Source organism: Pinus tabuliformis, chromosome X (assembly GCF_031772625.1).
Source record: "Pinus tabuliformis cultivar Carrire ecotype Pingquan chromosome X, CPIR1, whole genome shotgun sequence".
Lineage (NCBI taxonomy): Eukaryota > Viridiplantae > Streptophyta > Pinopsida > Pinales > Pinaceae > Pinus > Pinus tabuliformis.
In genome coordinates this window covers 464,770,710-464,797,409 of record NC_142308.1, presented here as the reverse complement: position 1 = coordinate 464,797,409, position 26,700 = coordinate 464,770,710, and the positions used below count along the sequence as shown (strand labels likewise).

General features: G+C 37.4%; 1 pseudogene; it reads right to left on the bottom strand.

Annotated features, from left to right (window-relative positions):
- Positions 1–14,586: 14,586 nt before the first annotated feature.
- Positions 14,587–22,164, bottom strand: LOC149140660 (expansin-B16-like; annotated as a pseudogene).
- Between the last annotated feature and the right edge of the window lie 4,536 nt (positions 22,165–26,700).

Below are 26,700 nucleotides of genomic sequence, written 5' to 3'. Positions count from 1 at the left end.
GTTTATATTCCTAGAGTTTAATATTAATCCTAGGCTTTACAATATTAATTTGATGGTTTAGTATGGACCCCTTAGGTTTACAATCCCTTGAGTTTATCAATCCCTTGGGTTTATTAATCCTTTGGGTTTGTAATCCCTTATGTTTATAATATCAATAACCTCTAGAGTTTATACTATTATTACATTTGGGTTTATTAATCCTTTGGATTTATAATATAAATAATACTTTGGTTTATTAATCCCTTGAGTTTAGAATATTAAACACTAATATGTATAATAATATATTAGGGTTTATATTCTTAGTATTTATAATATTAATGTTATATTTGATAAATTAATATTAGGGTTTATAATATTAATCGGTTAGGTCTATAATCCCTTGGGATTATAATATTAATCTTAGGGTTTATATTAATAGGGTTTAATATTAATATTATGGTTTATAATATTAATAATCCATTGGGTTTACTAATCACTTGGGTTTATAATATTAACAATCCCTTGGGTTTACCAATCCCTTAGGTTTATAATATTAATCCCTTGAGTTTATAATAGGGTTTATTAATCCATAGGTTTTATAATTTAATTCCTTTTGTGTTTTACTCCATTTGGATTTATAATATTAATAATCCATTAGGTTTATTAATCTCTTGGGTTATGGTTTAAAATATTTATATTATAATGTTAGATTACATTGGAATTTATTCAACGTCGCATTATGACATTGCGAAATTGGGGTTTAATATTAGGGTTTATGATATTTGGGTTTTTAATATTGGATTTATAATATTAAGTTTTCCCATTGGTTTTATAATGTATAATAGTGAGGCTTAATAATATTATTTATAGTATTAATCTTAGGGTTTATTATATTGAGTTTATATTCCTAGGGTTTAATATTGATCCCTTAGGTTTATTAATTCTTTGGGTTTATAATATTAATATTAGGGTTTAATAATATTCTCTTGGGTTTAGAATCCCTTGGGTTTATAATATTAATCCCTAATATATATAATAATATTTCAGGGTTTACTTTCTTAGTGTTTATAACATTAATGTTTGTTTTCATGTATTAATCATAGGGTTTATAATATTAATACAAGGGTTTGTTATTAATCCTATGATTTATAATCCCTTGGGCTTATAATATTAATCCTAAGATTTAATTTTAAACATGTTAGGTGTAAAATCCATTGGGATTATAATATTATTCTTAGGGTTTATATTCCTATAGTTTAATATTAATCATAGGGTTTATAATATTAATATTTTAGGATTAATATTAAACCTTTCAGCTTATAATCCGCATGGTTTATAATATTAGTTCCATCGTTTTATAATATTAATAATCCATTGGGTTTATTAATCACTTGGGTTTATGATTTTAACAATCCCTTAGGTTTTTAATATTAATCCCTTGGGTTTATAATAGGATTTATAATATTAGTCCCTTGGGTTTATAATATTTGTTTTTTGTAATATTGGTAGGACCTTTCTTTTCATTATCATTCAAAAAAATAGGTAGGTTACATCCATGTGTTGAATGGTTAGGTGGCCTCAACCTGCCCGAAGGGAAACTAGGTCTGTTGGCCACCTAATGACATGATAAGACATCCAAAACCAAAATAGATTAAGCATTAAATTATGCCTCATTGTTGGTTGAAAAACCATAATTCGCTACATAAATGAATCTCGTCCTTTTCATTGAATCCTGGAAGATCCATCCATAACCGACTAGACCCAGATTTCCCTTGGATGCACCATCAAAACTTAATTTAATAAAATCATCTGGAGGAGTAGAGAAGTGTTGAGGAGATGCTACAGGGGAAACTAGAAGTTTCCACGAGCTTGAGGCAATCATAGAAGGGGACATATTCAGAAAAGTTAGAATTATAGCTTCATTAAGAGCTACTAGCTAATCATTCAGATGTCATTTCACTGCTAATATTTTGGACTATTCCTTGCCAGACAAACACCAGGGGTTTATGGTGATCTTTAAAAATCTTGTTGCTTATTTCCTTCCAAATAGCCCAAAAGAGGAATCCCAAAGCCAGTGCCCAAGCTTGGTTGAGCACCAAGCTCAAAAATATACCTTTCCTCCATAAGAGCATGGTTTCCTTGATGGTTTGGGATTCTCTATCCATGTGGCCAAACAAGGTTCCTAGTTGTCTCCATTGATGATTAGCAAAAGAAAAAGAGTTCAAGAGGTGTTTCAGGTCCTCATTTTGTTGACCATATAAAAAACAAAATGATGGACCATGCATAACATGTTTTTGAAGTTAATCCTGAGTGAGGATTCTCCCTCTACAAACCAACCATAAGAAGTAAGTTATTTTGGACCAGAGCCATCCAGACCATATCTTCTTCCATAGTTGGTTGTGTTGATTTTGAATATCCTCCGATCAAAGTTTGTATGCTTCCTTAATATTAAAGATACCCCGGGTAGAGTAACCCCATCTAAGAATGTCTGGTCCATCCAGGATGGTGATTTTTGCGTGATTGTAATTATTTGTCCAATTGTTGCCATTGATCTGATGTGGGTGAATTAGGTCAATCTTGATGTGTCTTCCATTTCCTCCATCTTGAGGCACTAGCAAGGGTTTCCATAATTGTTCCACCTGCTAATAATTATGACTAGTTGTGTAAAGAAATATCTCCCTATGGTCTTGCCAATTGAACAACTTCTCTCTCTATTTCCATGAATCTTGCCAAAATAGTGTCGTTTTTTCATTTTTGACTTCCCAAAAATACATTTTAGGTGATTAGGTCTCTATTTCTAGCTGTTAGGTTCCATATTGAAGAGCCCTTAGGAGGATCGTGGTATTGAAGAATGTCCTTTGTCTGTAGCGGTATGCTGTATTTTCTGGTCCATATTTTTTTTCCATAGATCTTGTCCTCCCTTGATCCAACGCCACCATAATTTAGCACCCATGGCTTTATTCAGAATGAATGGATTCGTGAGGCATAAACCCCTACCCATCTTAGATTTTCTGAGATGGGGCCATGAAACCAGAGCTTGTTTATTCAATTGTTCTCCACCACATAAGAACCTTCCAAAAATATCTATCATAGAATTGGAAAAAGATTTAGGGGCAGCCATCCTAGAGAGCTGGTAGATAGAGATTGACTTAGGATAACTGCTTTAGGGAGTGCAATCCTGCCTACTATATTGTGCACTCGAAAATCCCAATGCTCAGCTTTATTTGAATCTTTTGGAGCATGTCTTGCCAACACAAAGTTTTTAAGGAGGTAGACACCAGAGGAATTCCCATATATTTGATAGGTAACGAATTGATCCCAAAGCCAATCACCTAAGCAAGGAAGGTTTTGATTTTCACAGGGGTATTGAAGAAAAATATATTTTAATTTTCATTATTGATCCAGGTACCTGAAGTTGACATGAAATCCTACTGAATAACTTGACCCTCCTCACTTCCCGCAACGACACTTGATAGAATAACATAATGTGCGTAAATCCATAATTAAATTGAGTCAAGGGTCTAGAATGGTTCATGAGGCACAATACTTGCTAATTGCAAATGGGTAGCAAGCTAAGTGGGCTTGATTGTGGGGAAAATCAGTTAGCTTGAGCCAGAGAGGATGGGACCTCCTGAAGTTGCAAGGAAGTGATGATTGATGCTATGTGATTCGACATCACTAGACTTCTTCAGAGCATCACCCGATGCAATGAGTGCTAATGAACTATTAATCATGAGAAATTAGAGTTACGACTACCTCTCATGGAAATGGTCATACGTTGAATGTTACTTAACGCAGTTGAAAATGATATCTAACATAATGTGTTGGTAATGGGAAGATCATTAGCCAAAGGATGAAGACCCTTGATTTGGGATAATTGAGCTGATGATACTAGATATCTACCAAGACCCTCGACTACTATAATAAAGAGAAAAGGGGAGATCCGGTCATCTTGTCTCAGGCTACGGGAAGGTTTGAAGGTTTAGGAGGGAGAACCATTTTGCAGGATTGAAACAATAGGACACGAGATAAGAGACAAAATATAATTCAACCAACACTACTGAAAGCCAAAATACTTAAGAATACTGATAAGTTAGGTCCAACTTAGTTGATCATAGGCCTTAGATAGGTCCATCTTGATCATCATGCTAGGATTTTTTGTTGCTTCAAGGAATGGGAAAGTTCTTGTGAAGTAATAATATCATCTAGGATTTGACAGCCTTCCACAAAACCGGTTTTTTCAGGGGAGATAAGACTAGGTAGGAGAGGCTTGAGATGCTTAACAATAACCATGGAAATGATCTTGTAAATGAAATTGCACAAGGTGATTGGTCTAAAGCCCTTAGGGTCTTCAGATTTGGTTGTTTTAGGAATTAAAGTAGTAAATGTGGAATTGAATCCCAAACATACATTCTGGTTATGACGAGATTCCTTAACCACCTGCAGAATATCTCTATCGATGAATCTCCAAGAAACCTGATAGAATTCTCCACTGAACCCATCTGACACTGGAGCTTTTTTTAGCCATCCCTTTGACAACATCATTTGTCTCCTCCAGGGTAACCACTCGCATGAGATCCAAATTCTGGTCATGAGAGATGAGTTGTGGAACATGTCAAGTTATTCTTCAAATAACTTTTGATCTATCCTTGGGAGGTTTCGACAGAAGAGACTAGAAGTGGTTTACCACCAGTCTTTCCATATCTTCATGTTGAATGGTTTTGTTCCCTGAACCGTCATTCAGGGAGAATATTCTATTATGTTTTTGATGTTGGATCATAGCTTTGTGGAGAAACCAAGTATTCTTCTCCCCTTCACAAAGTTGTTGTATTTTAGATTTATGCTTCCACATAATTTCTTCTTGTTTCCTTCTTTCCTCCATTTTGTTTACTAGTTGTCCTTCCTCCACTAAGGGGCTCCCAGATCGGCCTTTGCTAATGATTTTTTGTTATATTTCTTGCATTTTATTATGAAGTTGATTTTGATTTTTCATAACGTTACCGAAATCTTCTTGATTCCACTCCTTGATCTGGGTGTTCAGGTCCTTTAATTTTAGCTAAAAAGTGTGCATGTGCTTCCTCCCTTGGGCTGAACTCCCCTTCCACCTGTTTTCCACTTTTTGCATAAACAAGGAGTCCCTCAACCAGAAATATTCAAATCTAAAAGGACAGTTTTATGTGTTGTTTTTAGGTCAATCTCCAACCTGATCAGCCATTAGTACAAACCCATGCATGGGAGAATGGAGGTTTCGAGGAAAATATCCCTACTAATAACCTGCTCCGGCAGTATAAATATATCAACTCGTGAAGTTACTTGATGTGTGCCTCTACATTGATTGTTCCAAGTATACACCCCATTATTTATTGGTAGATCCACTAAATGCATCTCCTCAATTTTTTCCTAGAATGGTTCCATTTCGGCATCCATATGGCACAGGTCGCCCTTATTTTCTTCCAGCGATGTGATCAAGTTAAGTTTCCTCCTAAAATCCACATCTCCTTTGGGAATAGTCTTCTGAGTTTTCTGATATCCTAAAGGAAAACCCCTTTTTGTCCTCGAATGTGAGGCCCATATATGCCTGACAATAGAGTCCAATCCGAGTACCAATGTGTTAGAATTTTCTTGAGATAATTTGAGGCATGCTAACCCAGTCTTCAAATTTAATTTCAGTAGGATTCCATAAGATAGCGAGCCCTCCTGCACTCCCTTTGGAATCTTGAGCTACCACCTCATATTGGGGTTTGAAATACCTAACCATTTCTTTTAGTCTAGTCTCCGAGATTTTAATTTCTTGGAGAATCGTGATACTCAGTTTGTCTCTTTTAAGTCAGTCTTTCAAGTACTGTTGCTTCCTTCTACTATTGAGGCCTCACACATTATAGGATGTAATAATCATTTGTAAGGCTTATTAATTTGGTGGAAGAATGTGGATAGCGGCACCACTCTACCCGAGTTCACTAGCAAATCACCCATCATCTATATGGATGCTCGCAGATTATTTCAGCTGTTGTTCTTACCTCCTTTTCCAGATACACTTGGCTATGCGACTTGGCTTGGGTGAGAAACCAAGTGATGTAGTTGATCCAAAGACACTGAGCCTTGCTTAGCTTGATATTGTTGAGATTTTTCCTTTTATAATTGCTTTTGGTCTTCAGGGATCAATCTTTCATCTAGATTCCTCCATTCATTCAATAGATGTATCATGATGTTCTTTTACACTGAGATCCTCCTACATTCCAATTATTTCCATATTGATTTGATATTTATTTTTCCCATGTCCTTCTTTTTCCCATGATTCCTCCTTAACTTTCCTCTTAGCTTTCTCGTCACCCTTTGGAGGAGCGTTAGGGTTTTATTTACTAGCTGGATCTCGCACATCACTAGGATTTTCATCTTCCTACATCAAGGTATCGTAGTGATTATGGTTTTTAGGAGCCTTGCGAGGCTGCTATTTGTCTAACGTGACGTATTTTGTGTATTGCGCTTCTTTTTTTGGACTTCCTAGAATCCATCTAAATCTTCTTGTGGTTTTGCTACAACTTTATCCTTCTGAGACTCCACAAGTTCATATTGAGGGGAAATTCTTTGTACAAGTGTTCGTATTCATGACATCTTCTGAAACGAAATGGAATGTGCTCCTAGTCCAATGGTTGTTGCCATACCTCATCCTCGTACTCGAGCTCGATAAATTTCAGGAGGGGATCAGTTATATTCATCTACACAGATCCGAGCGTATGAGGTATACTTTCCTCATCTTGGTTAATCTCCAACCTTAACAAAACTTCTAATGGAGATTCCAATTCCATCCAATATATCTGGATCCAATAAATCCACAAGGAGGGAAAATAATTTGACCCATACTAGGGCTTCCATAAATTTTTCTTGATTTGGGTTATAGCATTCCTCCAAATGTCACATGAAGAGACTAGCATTGTAGTAGAAGTAGGGTCTATTTTCGAAAACCCTCTCCTTATCTTCAAGGCTCGTAAAAATCACTATAAAGAAACTCAGAGCCCTAAAATTTAGATCTATATGCCCTTTTGGTTTCCATTTCAGTTGGATCCATTTAACCAGATCTCTTTCAAAGGGTTAAATTCTTATAACCTTGCATATCAGTGCATGATCTTTCATAAAATTTTTGGTAATTCTCCAATTTATTAATGGGAATCACAAATCGAGGTTTCTTCATTCTGCTTGGCAAACATTTCCCCAGATCCTTTCTTGTCATTGGGATCCCAAGGTCGGGCTACCTTTTCCTCTTCCTTCAGCTCTCTTTACGGTCATGGCCTCTTTTTGGCTGCTCGTTTCTCTAAATGATATGCTTCGATATGAGGGGATTTGTCACGCCCCTATCCCAATGGTAGTATTCTAAAAACACATAGGTGGGTGTGGCACTGCCACATTTTTCCTTTCACCAATACTTAAGTGTACAGGCTACACCTAACGAAACACTTAACCAATTATTTACTTCAAGTGTTATTATCGGAGTGCAAATAAACTCTTCAATTAACCATTCATCAATATAAATGCACAATAGAAATCATCAACACACCATCATAAGTGGGAGCGGAAACTCCTAGAAGTTAGGGTCTTCTTGATATCTATATATATATATATATATATATATATATATATATATATATATATATATATATATATATATATATATATATATATATATTGTAATTCAATTATACATAAAATTATACAATTCGGTGCTACCAACAACCCTTGACTTGCACACGTTTATTTTACAAAATCATGCCTGCAAAATGTTGAAGTCATGCCTCATGCATGCTCACCCGAACTGTTGAACTACCTATAGAACTATTGTGCCCATCCTTCGTCGTTTCGGTTCACTCGTGCCCTCGACAATCCTTTTTGCAGTCTGCCCACACTACCCAAAACATTGACACACTATTGTGCCTCCTCGTGCAGCCCTGAATGTCCCCATTCACTCTATTGCAACTCTGCTCAAACCATCATTCACTCAGTGTTGTCGCAACCAGGGTCACTACCCGCACCTGCCTTTTGGTATGCAATGTCGTGTCTCTCTACCTGCAACTCGTTGTAGCATCTCAAGTCACTTGACTATTTGGCGCCCAACTCTCGGCCAGTTGGGCGCTAAATAGTCAGGTGACACGAGATGCTACAACGAGCTGTTGTCGAACTATTTAACTTGACACTATCATTCTATAATAGTTTCGACCTGCTTTTCTATTTTCCAGAAACCCAAACTTCTACCTTGTTGACTTTGGTCTTACACCTGCACTCTGCGTGTGGCTTCATCCCTTATCACTCTACAAATTTTTTGTTTTTAGTCGAGTTTGATGATGGATGAATGACAACCATTCTCCTCTAATATGTATGTGTGCTACCATTTGGCAACACCAAGGGTCGTGACCTTTCATGGTCAGTCCATCCTCCATGTACACATCAGCCTGCCCATATATGTATGTGAGCCCAACTTGTATAAATATATATCATTGCCCCATCACATGTTTAGCACTGCCACCCACGTTGGCCTAGCCACCTACTCACCCGATCTCGATACTTTGTTCCACACACTCCATATCTCACCCATGGGTGCCTTGCCAAGTCGTGCGCCCAGTCGAATTCCCATCTCGTTTCGCCCGACGCGCTCGCCCATCACACGCTCGCATCGCACATCCGAAATTCCACCTCCAAATCACCTTTAACTGAATGCGGGTGCTCGTCAACTCGAGGTGCTGGCATCCTCCACCACTCCGAAAATTTTGTCGTCCCCAGCAACACCATCTTAGTAACCTCCATCGCTAAGACATATCCGTATATGTGGTCACCCAAATAGCTCCACCCATGACCTACTCCATGCTCTAATCGCGTCAAACTATGCAAGAAAATCATTTGTTGGATCCCCCTGTGATGGTGATTAGTTGGGAAGCTAATCAAACCGTAACATCACCTCCACAAGAACACATTCTCCTCACATCATCGTGACCATCTTCACATCCTTCTGCCAATCATGTGCATCTCACCCCATGTTCCTTATCATAAAATATAAAGGACTCACTGCCATGAGGAAAAGACAATGAGCCTCATCCTCATGTCAGTCTAAGAAGAGGTAGGGGATGGGAAAGTTGATGGTTCGCCATCCTCCTTTTCTAACAACTCAATCCATCTATTTAGATCTTCCTCCTCCAATCTATGCATGTATGCTTCCCAACTCTCCTCCTGAGTCTCTGGTCTAGCATCCCCATTTCCTTCCATTGCCTCTAGCATGCTTGTCAAATCTAGGATACTATCAGAGAATGATCTAATAACCTGTGACTGCTCCGTGAGTTTTTCCTCTACAGTAGACAACCTCCCATTGAGCTTTCCGTCTCGCTTTATGTCCTCTGCATTCATCATTGTAAATTTTCATCCAGCTATCATAACTGCCATGGTTGGTACCCCCAAAGGTTCATCATCTCATCCGTCATAAATGTACAACTTAATCATAAGTGGCATAATCATAGCCTCATGTTTTTTCAAAAATTCCATACCCAATACTGCCTCATAGTCATCCATCTACACAATTGTGAAGTCGATCTTTCCAGACCACTCACCAATTTTCAGATCCACATTTTTTGCGATACCAATGACTTTATCGGGTGGAAAGTTCAATGTTTTAAGATGAGCTTGGATTGGTGAGAACTTCAATCATACTTTTCTCGCAACTTCCTCCCTGATGAAGTTGTAGGTCGCACCACTCTCCACCATACTGAGTAAAGTGCCTTGCCCAACCTTCATGCTAACATACTCTAATATTTTCCTCTCATGATCCTGCCTTGGAACAACCTCCATGGTTAATCCAGATCCTAAAATCAACATCACCCCAACTATTAGTTCCTCTTTTTTCTTCCTTCCATCAGTTTTTACTACTACAACCACCATCAGTTTAGAAGGAAATTTCTTCACCGTGTGGTTCTCTCTGCACAACCAACATTTCAGAGGCTTCTTCGTCTTCGACTTGTCATTTGATCTTGAATGCTCCTTCTTTGTAGTTTTCTCCTTCGGTTTATCGAACTTCGTCTTTCTCTCTTCGGTCCCTTCATCATAATGTTATACCAGTCAATCAGCTGCAGAAAATGATTCTTCTAGAGTTTTGATCTTTTGCCTCTTCAGCTCATTGCATGCCCAAGGATTCAATCTTATAATGAAGTTGAATACCTTGTCTTTCTCCGCCATATCAGGTAGTTCCAATATCACACTAGAGAATTCTCGTTGATATGCTTGTAGACTCCCTACTTTCTTAATGTATTTAATATTCGTCCTTGCATCCCAAGTCTCATCTTGTGGGCTAAAATGAGTCTGCAAAGCCTTCTTCATATTATCCCAAGTAGTGATGTCATCAACATCACCACTGTCAATCTAATCCAACTTCTGTTTCCACCACATATAAGCATCCTTAGTAAGGAATTGAGTAGCTACTTTGACCTTGGCTTCATCATTAGGAATCTCGAAGAACTCCAAGTATTGCTCCATATCCCATAAGAAATTTCCATGTGCTTTGGCAATCCTCATCCCATCATAAGAATCAGGTTCCTTGAATTTCACATGAGCAGTCCCTCCAATCAGTCCCTGCCCAACTACTTTATTGAAAACAACTATTTCATTCTGAGCATCGTCAAGAGATTTCTGCAACTTCAATATTTCACCCAAACATTGATCTCATGCAGCCCCAATTTGCTTGACTTCCTTCTCTGTTTGTATAAACTTCCATTCAGTATAATCGTATCGGGCGTTTTCGTTATCATGTGCCTCTTCCAATTTCATGAACTTATCTCGAAGTTCAGCATTCTCGGCTTCCAATGAAGTCATCTTCGAAGAAAATTCCTCCATTCTGTCCAGTAACATGTCCATAAAAATTGTTCCAACACCCTTGCTAGATTCACCTGTTACCTGAGATTCGTCTGCATTGTCTGCCATCAGTTTTGCTTGTGATCTTGTCAAGACGATACACTAATTTGTTCAACTTCAATCCTGCAACTTGTCCCTATTGAGCTTCTTCAACTTCAATCAAAGCCTTGCGAAAAGTGGGGCTCTAATACTAACTGTCACAAAGTGGAAGATGTATCTGTACTTCAAATTTTCAATCAAGCTAGACTCACCTTGAATCAAGCTCTGATACCAACTGTCACACCCGTATCCCGGTTGTAGTCTTTTAACCATGCATAGGAGGTTGCAGCACCTCCACACTTTTTCTTTTCACCAATACTTAAATGTACGAGCTACACCTAACCAAACACTTAACTATTTACTTAAAGTGTTATTATCGCAGTGGAAATAAACTCTTCAATTAACCATTCATCAGTATAAATGCACAACGGAAATAATGAACACATCATCATAAGTGGGGTGGGGGGGGGAACTCCCAGAAGTTAGAGTTTGCTTGATATAAATATAAATATAAATATAAATATATATATATATATATATATATATATATATATATATATATATATATATATATATATATATATATAAGTTATGTAATTCAATTGTACATAAAATTATACAATTCGGTGTTTCCAACAAGCCACACACTTTTACTTTACAAAACCGTGACATATGCGTGCTATCATGTGGCAACACCAAGGGCCACAACCTTTCATGCTTGGCCCATCCTCCATGTACACGTTGCCCTGCCCATATATGTATGTCGTCCCAACTTATATAATTATATATCATTTCCTTGTCGCATGTGTATCATTTTCACTCAGGTCACCCTAGTCACTCGCTCGCTCAATCTCCATACTTCGGTTCCACACACTCCATCGCTCACCCACAGGTGCCTCGTGCGGGTGTGCGCCCGCCTAAACTCCCAACTTAGGTTGTCTGACAAGCCAGCCCGTCGCATGCTCCCATCGCACATCTGAATGTCCACCCCCGAGTTTCCTTTAACCGAATGTGACCACTCGTCATCTCAAGGCCCTGACATGATCTCTCCCCTCCCGCGTGACGGGCTCATGCCCCTATCAGAGATGCAGAAGAGGACGACATCACAGGGTTTCGAAAGAGACACTTGTGCGAATAATTCAGATTTTGTAGGTTAAAACTCTACTTTTGTAGACATCACAGTATTTTTACTCGAACGATATCCCTTCGGTTTATAATATTAATCCCTTGTGCTTTTAATATAAATTGTTTGAGTTTATATTATTAATCCCTTGGGTGTATAGGGTTTTTAATATTACTATCATAGGTTTGTAGTATTAATCTGTTGAGTTTATAGTATTAATTATTTAGGTTTATTAATACCTTTGGTTTATAATATTACTCTTTTGGGTTTTAAATATTAATTGCTTGGGTCTATTAATCATTTTGGCTTATGATATTAATCTTTTGGATTTAGAATATTAATTATCCCTTTGCTTTATTAATCCCTTTGATTTCTAATATCAATAATCCCTTGTGTTTATCCTACTATTTATAATAAGAATAATATTAGCATATTATTATAAATTATTGTTATAATATTAACAATAGTAGTGTTAAATATTTGGGTTTTTGTATAGGGTTAAAATATTAAGTTTTAGTAGATGCTTAAAATATTAAATTTAATATTAGGGTTTATATTATTAAGTTTAATATTAGGTTTTATAATATTGAGATTTAATATTAGAGTTTATGATATTGGTGTTTATAATATTAGATTTATAAAAATTAGTATTAATAGTATTTATTTTTTAAGTTGAGTACAACTTAAGTGGGTGTAATGGTTAAAAGCAGTCTTTCTTTTATAAAATATGTATCCCTTCACTGTAACCTTAAAATGAGATAAAAATAATATTAAATTGTAATTTTAGAGTTTATAATATTAAAGTTTAATATGAATTTTAGTATAAGTTTAAAATTCAAATATTGGTTTTAAAATATGATTTTAATATTAGATTTAATATTAATATTACATTTAACATTAATATAAATTATATTAATAATATTTTAAATCTAATTTTAAAATTTAATATTTTTACTAAAATTATAAAACCTAATTATGACTTATATAATATATAACAAACTTTCTAATTTTAAAATTTAATATTTTTACTAAAATTATAAAACCTAATTATGACTTATATAATATATAACAAACTTCGTGTGGATGTTCTGGTTTATATTATTATGATTTATTTAGTTTAACTTAGTCAAAGGCAGGTAATAGGCCATAGAGTATTTGTGATCACGTAATCTTTATGAGAATGATGGTTAGTGTATTAAAATGAATATAGTTTATCACATGTAAGGAATGTTAGATCTAAGATTTTTGTGATTCATAATGTACAGAACATTCTTTTGAATTAATCACATTATAAAGATTGAATTCAATCCTTACAATGTGATTAATCAGAAAATTTATTAATATCTGAAATATTTTTTTAATGTATATAATAAAAAAGGAATAGTCGTTATGTATCGGCAAATGATTATGGTTGATGGGATGTTAGGAAATTACTTGATGTTCAGAAATTACTAAAAGAAGCATTACACGACGCTCATTGAAAAAATGATCATCATTATTTTTATCGTCGTAATCTTCATTAGCAACGAGAATAATCATGTCGACATTATAATCGAGGACCACTCAAACATTCATAGAAGAAGCACTCGTGAACCAAATTGGCATCGACAACCGAATATGAAAATTGGCATCGACAACAGAATATGAAAGAACAAACTTATGGGCGTTCGTTTAACCAGGAGTCAACTTTGGCCGGAACGCAAATGTCTGGTGACAATTTTTTTAAGAAATTTTATTATGGGAGTGTTTTAATTGCTTTTGTGGAAATAGATTCAGTCTTATTAAAAAAATTTAAAACATCTAAATTCTTGAAAATTTTCCTAAACTCCCCAAAATTTTGAAACAACTATAACCCAAATTTTTAATTTCCAAAATTTCCCATCAAATTTTATCGAAAATTATACTGAAATTAGGAAACTTCGACTCTCAAGCTACTCTCAAACTTTTGTGCAGACCCCCATATATAAGTGTGTAAATAGTGTCATAGCGTCAGGGAATATGCAGCATCACCATGTCCATACAAAATTTCCTGTCCATATGAGTGGCCAGTCAAGGTGTAGCAGTCACGGAGGTCAATGGCACAGAATTGGAGAACTTATTTACATATTTGTAAGAATGTAAAATGGAAAGGGATCTGTTACTAAGCAGTGGTAAAGTTAGCGCAGATATCTTCAAGTGAGAAGCAAAGAAAATGTCAATCTATTCTCACGAATCAAAGTCTAAACGTCTGTACATATGAATGAAAAAAGGCAATATAATTCGAGCATAAAATAATTTTAGTAGTTAAAATTGACAGAACTAAGAAATATGAGCTTCGACGACACCGAAACATATAGTTGAAATTGAAATGCATCTCCCTAATACAACCCTAAAACTGACTTCCCTAAAGATTTTTGAGTCTATCTCCACAAGGAGAGTAGACTCAATTTTTGGGTAATATTTAGATATTACTTAACCTTATAAAACTGAACGCGCAGTAGAGTTTTTGTCCACTTCTAGCAATGTTCACCACGACACAATTTTTCACAAGTTATTCAGACTATAAGCTCCGTACAATGAGACTCTTAGTCGTAATTGACAAATGACCTGTACGTAGCACTGGGTTGCCAATTTTGTGGAATAACTGTTGGGTATTTTTCGGTGGGAAAATACCAAAACCAAACAAACATTAACACCATAGAGGCAATGCTCTGTTCCACTGTTCAAGGATCTTTTGCACAGGGAAGCTTTAAAACAAATATACTCATAACAGCCACTGTTCCAGGATCTTTTGCACAGGGAAGCTTTAAAACAAATATACTCATAACAGCCCATTACACAGCCATAAAAATATTTCTATTGATTAAAATATAAAGCCTGAAACAACATTCATCCTCTTTGCTGAGAGGGATCATCCTCTTTGCTGAGAGGGATTTACCAAAACTTACATTCACCCATCAAAAACAAAAACTCTGTAAAAACAAAAACTCTGTCTTTTCTCTCCACCTGAGATTTCACTGTGCTGGGTTTACTGCTGTAAAACCCTTTTTACATTCACTGCTGTGAAAGACATTTTACACATACTTCTGTAAAATAAATTTACATTTACATCTGAGTGAAATCCCCCTTTTTACATTCCTGGGTTTTCACATTACAAAAAAAGCTTATGCATTCTTTTCTTTTGCATTTCAATGCAAATCCACTTCATTAATAAAATCTATGCACTACTGTGCAATGTCTTCACCTGCTTCATGTGCTGGTCTTCATTCTGAGCACTCCCTGCTCTTTCGCTGCTGCGCGTTACACAACTCTCGTGTGTAACAATAACATTCTGCTATTTCCTTCATGCACTACTGTGCACTCTCTCTCTTTTTTTTTTTTTAAACGCTCCCCCAAGCTCTCATATTACAAAATGCTCAACGCATATTACAACCCACGGAGCATATTTCTTCTTGGCTCGTTCATCTTTTTTTTTAACTTGTGTCTATGTTCTTTTTACATACCATTACCCAATAAAAATGGTCAACGCATAAACAAAACTTATTACATACGATTTATGTTTTTAATACATGCCGTATAAAAAACATATATAAAAGAACATATGATAAAACGTGCCCATAACCATTTAAAAGGGCCACCAAAAATTACGTACAACCACCAACTCCATTAATTCTTCCATTCTCGGCGGTCAACAAAAATACTTCCACTCCACGCAAAATTAATTCGCTGCAGGCCCGTATGCAGCTTCAGAGATCGACGGCAGAGGACGCGCGAGGAGATCGGACGGCGGAGATTGATATCGGAAGCCAGTTTGCTGCAGGACTTTAGCACCCGAGAAAATTACGTCGGCTGATGTCAGACGAATGACACGCAGCGCCACCATAGTTTATCGGAGTCGCATATACGGAAACAGCTTTTCGCTGGAAGACGGTCCGAGAAATAAGACGGTTTTGCTGCGGTGGTTTTGGGTGACTGGTACGGCTGCGTGCTTGCTGATTTGATGGCGGATTTGGCTGATCACTGCCCTGCCATCGCTGTCACAGTCCATGTCCGAACACTCTGCTGCAGTTGGAATTAACATTCCAACACTCCCCTTTAATTTCAACTGTTGGGCATTCAATCTTACCCAAACACTTCCTCACATAGAGGGATTCACTAACTGCTGTTACAAGAATATCTTCCTCACATAGAGGGATTCACCATAACAATGTGCTGAAGAGCACCTTTCTCTTGACAGAGGGATTCACCTGTGACTATGCTGAAAAGCATCATCCTCTTGATAGAGGGATTTACCACACTATGCTGAAAAGCGTCTTCCTCTTGACTGAGGGATTCACCATGACACTGTGCTTAAAAGCACCTTCCTCTTTAATAGAGGGATTCACTAAATGACTGTGCTGAAAAGCACCTTCCTCATTAACAGAGGGATTACAAACAGACACTGCTTTACATGTAGTTTCAAAAAACAAACAATCATTGCATTGTTCTTTTATGCTGCTGCATATTCTCTGCTGCACTGTTGTGCCATCTTCTTTGCTGCGTCTACCCCACACTGCTGTGTCTACACTTGCACTGCTTGTGCACTTTTCAAAGACAAAATACTCTGTCTTTTCTGGAACAATTACACTGTCCCAATTTACAAATTTACACTGCTGTGTGTAAACATTTCTTACACTCACTGCTGTTGCATATATTGCATTTCAATTCAATGAACAACAAATTCATTACATTTACCTTTACTGCTGTAAGGAAAATTTCTTTTGCATGTGCTGCTGTTCAAAACTTCTTGCTGCTGCATTTTTCATATTCACTGCTGTCCATACCCATAACCATAGACTGTCATCCCTGGGTTTTTATTTGCTGCTGCGTTGCCTCTGCAATTTGCACTGTGGCTGTCTTTTATTTCATCATACTGCTGTGCCCATACTCTTGGCACTTCATTCTCCACACAAAAAAAATAACGCGGGCTGTTACTTTTTACACCCTTGCTTCACACAATCTTCAATTTCATTTTTTTTAATTACACAATGCACTGCTGTGCAATTTCTTTCATTTTTTTTGCTGCCACACATTATCATTCACCCATGTGCATTAAAAATCTGTTGTCCCTGTTTTTCTTTATGCGTTTCTTTGCATGCTGCATTGCATATGAAAAAAAATTACATTTTTTTTTACTGCTGTATAACAAAAATTTCATTGCATTCTCAGCCACTAGGCATTTACGCTCTCCTGCGTTTTGCCTTCTTCTCATTTTCTTCTCACTGCTTTGCATTTTCATTCCCAATACAAAACATTTCATTCGCTGTGCATTACACTCATTCTGCTGTGAGTATATTCTCTCACATTACATAGAAGGAAACTACCTTCCATTGCCATGCAAAAATTCGAAACTGCTGTTCATTCTAATCCATGTGCTCCAAAAAAATTTTCCAAACTGTTGTTTTATGTTCTGTCTTCCCACTGCTGTGAGGGTTTCCATGCTTTGCATTTTTCTCTTATCTCGCTGCTGCTCTTTACATTTCAGCGCTGCCATCTTTTCTTCTTTATGCATTTCTGTGCATATTGCATAAAAACAAAGCAAAAACATTGCTGATTTCATCACTGCTGCATATTACCTTTCAGAGGGATTAACAAAGATTTCATTTGCAACTGCTGTGCTGCAATACATCCTCCATCAACAAATGACTGTTAATACAGTTCAGAAAACAAAAAATTACAAGCTCCCCTTTAATGTATGCTTGTCTTCTTTTGGCAGACTCTTCTCAAAACAAATTTAGATCCACTGGGGAGTTCAAGGGGTTTTCAGATTGTATTACCTTCCTTCTCCATACTTGTGTAACTTTCTTCTTTTGCATGGGTCTAGCTTGTGTAAGAGCCCATGTTAAGTTACAGTCACGTGCCATATGCCCAATGTTATGACACTTGAAGCATTCAACTTTATTCATGAATAAGAATTCATGATTTCTTCTTGTGAAATTATTTCTTGGAGATTGTCGGGGACCACAACATCTATCTCCATGAAATGCTCTACAGTCTTTTGCCATATGACCAAAGTTTGAGCAAGCATAACAATAACCATAAAATGAACTTTGGTACCTGGGAGATGGAGGTTTCCTTGATGTACTTCTGAAGCCTTGCTGCCTTGAGATCCTTTGATGATAACCATTGCATCTTGCCTCTTTGACATCAGCTACATTTCTTCTTGGAGCTGGTTTTCTACTTGGAGGAGGATTCCCTCTATTGCAGCCTTCATTTTTCCCTTTGCCTTTGCTGGAACTAGGAGCATCACCATCTCTTTCTGGCTTCTTCACATCTCCTTTGCTTAAAGCATCTTCATCCTTGTTTGAGGGTTCACCTACATACCCAAGTCCTGATTTATTAGATGGAGATCTGTGATAGCTGAGCATGTCATCCAAAGCTTGAGAGCTTTTCATGATCTTTTTCATCCCTTCAACCTTCTTCCTGAGGAGGACAATCTCTTCTTCCAACTTTTCACATTCATTATTTTTCTTTGCTAGTTGTCCCTCAGTTTCTTCCTTGCTGCGAGTAGCTTCAGCTGCTACTATTTTGAAGGAGATAATGTCAGTCTTCATTTTGGAGATTTCTTCATCTTTTGCTTGACTGCTCTTCACTTTCTTTTCAGCTCCTTGTGCCTGCTTCTTGGCTTCTTGTAGTTCGGACTTAAGGGAGGAGACCTCTACCTTGTACTGTCCAATCTCTTCCACAAGCTTATTCACTTTCTTGTGTCTTTGTTCAAGTTGACTTGTCAAGGCGTCTTCCTACTTCTTTGCTTCATTCAGTTGATTTGTCATGGATATGAATTCTTCATGATGTTTCCTCTTGCATTGATCAAGCTCCTTCTTGAGCTTGGCAAGCTCTTCATTCCTTTCTTTTACTTGAAGCTTGATGAGGTCAAGCTTCTCATTCTCAGCTTCTATGATGGGTTCTTCTTGACTCATTGTCATGGTCAGTGCTCCCTTTGCAGGAAGGTCATGCAGTCTGTCCCATATATCCTTTGCTGATGTATATTTTCCTAGATTCTTCTTTACTAAATCAGGGAGTCCATCCAAGATAGTCTTTGTTGCTTGTGCATCATACTCCATGGATTCTTTATCCATCTTGCTGTCATCAATCACTGACTCCCAGACTTCAATCCCCTCAGACATTAGGAAAGCCCTCATCATTATTTCCCATACATCAAAGTTTCCATCAAACTTTGGGGTTTCAAATAGAATGTATTCTAATGGATTGCCTTCTAGTTTAGTAGAGGGGGGAGACACGTTTTTAACAGCCCTGGAGGCTTTCTTCTTTGACCTTGCCATTCTTATCTAGGCTTTAAATACTTGACTGTTTTTTTGAATCACTGACTATTCCTTTAACAGTAACAGAAAGGAAAGCTTTGAGAAATACCTTAATCCTTTTGGCTGTGGCTTCACATTGCTGGAGAAGTTTGACTGCTGCAACCACACCTTCCTTCAGCCTCTTTGAGTCTTCAAAGAGCCTGGACTAGCTCTGATACCACTGTTGGGTATTTTTCGGTGGGAAAATACCAAAACCAAACAAACATTAACACCACAGAGGCAATGCTCTGTTTCCACTGTTCCAGGATCTTTTGCACAGGGAAGCTTTAAAACAAATATACTCATAACAGCCCATTACACAGCCATAAAAATATTTCTATTGATTAAAATATAAAGCCTGAAACAACATTCATCCTCTTTGCTGAGAGGGATTTACCAAAACTTACATTCACCCATCAAAAACAAAAACTCTGTCTTTTCTCTCCACCTGAGATTTCACTGTGCTGGGTTTACTGCTGTAAAACCCTTTTTACATTCACTGCTGTGAAAAACATTTTACACATACTTCTGTAAAATAAATTTACATTTACATCTAAGTGAAATCCCCCTTTTTACATTCCTGGGTTTTCACATTACAAAAAAACTTATGCATTCTTTTCTTTTGCATTTCAATGCAAATCCACTTCATTAATAAAATCTATGCACTACTGTGCAATGCCTTCACCTGCTTCATGTGCTGGTCTTCATTCTGAGCACTCCCTGCTCTTTCGCTGCTGCGCGTTACACAACTCTCATGTGCAACAATAACATTCTGCTATTTCCTTCATGCACTGCTGTGCACTCTCTCTTTTTTTTTAAACGCTCCCCCAAGCTCTCATATTACAAAATGCTCAACGCATATTACAACCCATGGAGCATATTTCTTCTTGGCTCGTTCATCTTTTTTTTAACTTGTGTCTATGTTCTTTTTACATACCATTACCCAAAAAAATGGTCAACGCATAAACAAAACTTATTACATACGATTTATGTTTTTAATACATGCCGTATAAAAAACATATATAAAAGAACATATGATAAAACGTGCCCATAACCATTTAAAAGGGCCACCAAAAATTACGTACAACCACCAACTCCATTAATTCTTCCATTCTCGGCGGTCAACAAAAAGACTTCCACTCCACGCAAAATTAATTCGCTGCAGGCCCGTATGCAGCTTCAGAGATCGACGGCAGAGGACGCGCGAGGAGATCGGACGGCGGAGATTGATATCGGAAGCCATTTTGCTGCAGGACTTTAGCACCCGAGAAAATTACTTCGGCTGATGCCAGGCGAATGACACGCGGCGCCACCATAATTTATCGGAGTCGCATATACGGAAACAGCTTTTCGCTGGAAGGCGGTCCGAGAAATAAGACGGTTTTGCTGCGGTGGTTTTGGGTGACTGGTACGGCTGCGTGCTTGCTGATTTGATGGCGGATTTGGCTGATTACTGCCTTGCCATCGCTGTCACGGTCCACGTCCGCACACTCTGCTGCAGTTGGAATTAACATTCCAACAATAACGTTATTTTCAGTAAGCGTTTTTCCAGTTGAAAGAGATTGCAAGCGAATAGAGAATGGAGCTTGTAAAGGGCCGCTATTCAAACACCAATTTGCACCCCACGTCTGTTGCATTCCTTGCCATGTATCAGAGTTTGCCTGCATACATGAGCATATAAACATTAATTTATTTTCAACGATATATTGCTACACAGGAGTACAATCGAAGTAATATTTATAATAACAAACCTACTTTAGATCAACTGCTCTAAGATCGCCATCGCCATCTTCGTATTCGATAAGTACAGCGAACCAGTAAGTAGTTGCCCCTTCGTTGACGTGGAATGCAATATTCTTCCCCGGATACTCGCAAGGCACACTATACAATAGCATCAGAAAGGAAAGGTGGACTAATTAAATAAAAATGATACAAACATCGTAAAGGAGTTCAACTCGGCAAGTCCTGTAATCTACGACCGAGTACGGGTAGATGAGTACCGTTGGAAAAAAATAGAGACGACTCCAGCATTAAGCAGATCCGAAGATGTACCAGGAGATTCCATGTCGCTGAACGCAGTACCACTGAGATCAAAGTGTATTTTGCCAGAACCTGAGCAGATTCCACCAGGACATTCATCTGTAATAACCACCGTCACCGCGCTTTGAGAGCACAATCCATTCCCCGTGCACTTTACCTGGTTACATGAAACATACAATAAGCTAACTTTTCATCAAGAAGTCATGAAACTTTATAAATACCGTAACAGACCTGATAGCATGCTCCGCATCCTTTGCCGTCTTTGAAGAGGGCAGGACTTCCTGCAGCTATTTTTGATTGGAAAGGGATCTGTTTCACCAGGCTACCATATCCACATGCCCCACCTGTTACAATGGATTAATTTTATTTTTTCACTCGCACGTTCATATCCTTGAATGACTCTGAAAGCTCAGTAGATAAATAATATATAAAATAGCACAAACAACCTTTGCGTGTTCGAATATGCTGGTGTGGTTTAGTAGATTGAATACTAGAAACTTCAATATTTAAAAATTAATTTAGAAATAATATAATAAAAAACTATCGGCCTAAATAAAGAACTTAACGTTGCCCTTACCCTCGCTTCCATCTCCGTTTGGACTGCCATACCATGTAGCGGTGGCTGGCTGCCAGTCACCTTCTTCTTCTACTAACTTATATTGATTGAGATTTGCATCAAGAGCGATTACAGAGCATATAAACATTAGGCAAGCTACCTCATAACCCAAACAGAGCGTCATCTTCCTCATTTCTGAAGCGAAGGTAGAAAGCATAAAAGCCTATACTACGCTGGGCTCAAAGGCTCTGCAATGCAATGCCCGTTAACAAAATGGAAAAATAGCGCATATTTATAAGACCTTTAGAACTGTAGTGAGTTGGTCAGTTTTCAATTTAAATCAATTGTCAACTAATTTGTTTTTGCAGCTGCATATTTGTCACTCATTAAAATTATTTCCGTCATGCAAGGCCCACCCGTCCTTTTATATTTAGGGAACACCATGTGAATACGGATGCGACGATGACTAAAATTAAAATCCTAAAAGAATAGACCGTTTTATTCGTTGGGTGTTGTCAAATGAACCGTGTGTAGTAATAATCCTGAGTGCTGGGAAGTCAAAAGCTCAGCATAGATTAGGGAGATTTGAGCAGCAATTGTAATTGATGAACTTAAAGCGTGAGAGGAGGCGATGATAAGGGATGCCCCCGTTGAATTCGAGGCTACGAGAAAGGAACTAAGAGGGAAAAAATGAACAAATGCTTGTTATTTTTATGGGACAAGGCACATGGTACGTTGTTCCAGTGTCGACTTCTTTATCTTGGCCCAGTACAGGAGTGTTAGAAATTAGAAGAATTTGGTAGATTCAACATAGATGGCATCTTGTTTGTCTTGTATTGAAAATAGCTTATCGACATTTTCCAAAGATGGCAACATCCACAAATATTTCCTTAAAAGTCACTAATATTTACTTGAATACGCGTCGCGAGTTCAACGCACTATGACAAAACTTAATAAATTTTCCGTAAAATGTTATTAAAAATAATTACACCGATAGGTGAATTTATGTTTTGTTTGAGTGGATTGTTAAGATTTCATAATCAGGGAATATTCTTTCTCCCATATTTTTTTTTCTTCAGGAAGAAAGAAAGAAGGATTTTATATTATCAGATAAAATTATATATGACAGTTTATGTTTATATCAACATTCTTAGAATGTATGTGATCAGAGATCTTCCAATTTCAATATTAAGGGTATGTGGTGTAATCTAAATCACATGCTAAATGCTCAGACAAGATGATCATAGTTAATGAAAGACATAATATTTTAAAAGTTCTGAGCTATTTGTAAAAAACGATATTATCAAATCATGCAGTCCAGGCCGTACGCCCCATTTCCTCAACGGACAACAGTGTACCTTATGTCCCATGTTCTCAATGGACAATAGTATAACTAGATAAAAGACATACACAAAATTTTACAGAAAAGAGTGAGGACAGATCTAGAGATTTAACTAGGAAATAGGAAATCCCCCATATCAAAAATATTTTTTTCCCAAGTGATCTCCAAGTACCATTTGCCGATCAACCCCAGTAATCCATTTTTGGACAGTCTATCAGCTTTCTTGTTCAGGTTCATGCCAATATGCTGGATCGTGGAGCTGCCGTGGAGCTGCCATAGAAGTTCAATCCGCTCCAGCGATTCCTGTAGCATGGGATTATTTATGGAGGCCTTCGCCAAAACCTGATCAATGATGATCTTCGAATCTCCATAAATATGTAAATAGGGATTATCAAGGAATTTGTTGAACCATAAGAGTCCCCATAGAGCTAAAGATTCTGGCTTTGTGTTGGTGCCACAACCTCCATTCCAATAGACCTTGTAGGACAAATCAGCACACATAGCAATCCAAAAACCACATGCACATGAATTCCTTTGCGCTGCCCCATCAAAAAACCCCATTGGATATAAGAACTGTATATTTATTTTCTTGTGTGGTCTATTATTAGTGCATGGGGATTGAGTAGAATATATAGAGAGATTAGTGATGATTCTTTCAACAACCGAATAGAAATCCTCTAGAGAGTTCTCGAAAATGTACCTATTTTGCGAGTTCCAAATTGCCCAAAAGAGGAAAAGTGGGATGGCTCTCCAGGAATATTTCTGAGCACTCCACCATTTTAGAGAGTCCCTGATGCAATTATGGTGAATATACAGGAAACTAATGAGGGAAGATAGCTTTTTCCATACCTGAACAGTACAATGGTAATGAAGAAAAATATGATTGTTGTTTTCGGCATCACTTTTGCAAATAGTGCACATCCTTGGACCGTGCCATTGCCTTTTCTGCAGATTCTCCCATACAAGATTCCTATTGTGGTAGACCAACCATGTGAAGATGATAATTTTAATTGGATTTTTTTTTTTCAAAATTCATATAAAATTTGGTGCTCTCCTTGTCTAGCGGCCAAATTGGAAAGGGTAGAGTATGTGTCAGCCACAATGATATTATCAGATACCATCTTTCCTGACCATATGATTCTATCCTAAGTTCATGTATGGCAGTTGTCGAGGTGCTTCATAGCAGAAATTGACTGATTCCACTCCAATTCCATTTGTCCAAAAAACTCGAGCTCCTATGCCTTTTTCCATATGGGGAGCGGTCCTTGCCAACCATTTATGACTTGTCCCCAGAAATATATGCCACGTCCATTAAGGTGGTGAATAATCCTCTTAGAGATAGAGCATTCATTTCCAGCACCCAACATTGGGTCAATACCGATAAGGATGCGGTTGCCCAATTGAAACTTCCATGGAAGATGGTGGATAAATATTTTTTCAGTTTTTGGAAAACTAAGCCAGATAGCCGATCTCGGTTTGATGCCAATGGTTTCATCCCTGTACCAGAAACTGAAATCTTTATCCTTAAGATACTTGTGTTGTATGATCTTACTCCATGTGCCAGATACAAATAAGCCCCTCCAAATGGATTTTATCAGCAGTGATCCGCCAAAACGACGTAGATCCATGATTCCCCATCCTCCCATACCCTTAGGGAAAGTGATGTTGAACAATTTGGTCAAGTGGTATTTTTTCCTTTCGTGGCTTCCTCCCAGATGAAGTTAGCCATCAAGCAGTTTAGACAGTTTATGATGGATGCATGAATGTAAATTAGGTGAGCACAATAAACCCCCATCTGAGACAAGACTACTTAAGTGAGAATAACCTGCCACCTCAGTGAGACGCATCTAAACTCCCACCGAAAAATATTTTTGAAGAAATGATCAGCAAGCCATTGCCAATGAGTGATTTGTAGCAAGAGGGTTTGATATGATATTCAAGGTATTTCAAACCATTTTGTATTGGAATTGCCTCAACGCCAAATAAACCTTTGATATATGAAATAGACTCCAAGTCAGATTGTCAATGATATAAGACAGATTTGTTAACATTTATATGCAAGCCAAAAGTATTAGCAAATCTACTGAAAATGTGAAAGAGACATAACCAAGAAAAATGACAGAGCATACCCATGATGAGAATATCTTCGACAAAGAGATTATGAGAAATGCTGATGTTATTTCCCATCTTCAGTGGCTCAAATTGGTCCTCCAGAACTGATTTTTTAATATGAGAACTTAAACTATCCATTGTTAGGATGAATAGTAGTGGGAAGAGGGAGCATCCTTATCAAAGACCCCGGCCAGCATGGAATTTTTTTTTGGATACCCATTTATGATAACAACGTAGTTGACACTAACCACACAAGCCATAATCCAATCAACACATCTGGGTCGCAATCTGATTTTGTTGAGGACAAGCCGGAGAAAGCCCCAATCTGGGCGGTCATATTACTTCTGGAGGTCAATCTGTAAGATAACAACATTTTTTTAGGATATTCCGACACATAGGAAATAGTTAAGTATAACTTGGTCTAGTGTAGAGTTAGGTAAAGTGTGTTTCTTTACTATATACTTTTGTAACTTACAATCTGATGGTTCATTCTTTCCTCGGTATTACCGACACTTGATCCATGGCTTAACACCCGATTGGTCCATGATCTCTATTTAAAGAGCATGGAGGGTCATTTGTAGGGTAACCATTCATGAAATAAGCTTATGTAAATTTTCATTCTTTTATTAATAAATTACATGAAGTGGCCACGTTGGCTCAGGCCATGGATTGTTTCCCTCTTTGAGGGTTTTAACCGTGTCAAGAATGCTGGTGTATTGATATGTGATCTATTTGTGAGTGGTGTCCTTTGGTGTTTTGTCTGAGGAACTTATCCTGTAAATTCCTACATGGTATCAGAGCCAAGTTGAGGGTTGCATTCGTTGGTGATCCAAATCTGAAGCCGGTAGAATTGCATCCGACTGTCATTTCCTAGATCAATTGTTTCTGGTTGCCTTCGGTCTGAGAGGGCTACTCTATTGTGTTAGGAGCATCTGTTCTAGTGAGGAACCCCTTTCGTTTCATGTGAAAAGGTTTCCGGTAGCCCTAGCTACATCATTTTTAAGATATGGAGGTATACAATGTTTATTTGCAATTTCTAGTTATTTTCTCTCTGTTTATTTCGGTTTATTTATCTCTTTGTTTTTATTACCGGATCTACACCTTTCATTTATGCGTATGCTCTTTGCCCTGCGACTCTGTGTGATCTTGGCAAATCAAAAATAGAAAGGAATTTTTTTTTGCATGCATATGTTTTTTTTCGCTGCGCCTTAGTGTGATCCCGGAAAATCAGAAACATTGAGGAAAATTGTTAGCTTCCAGGTAAAGCTAACTTCAAATCATAAGGCTTGTTTTTTTGTATGTCCGTTTT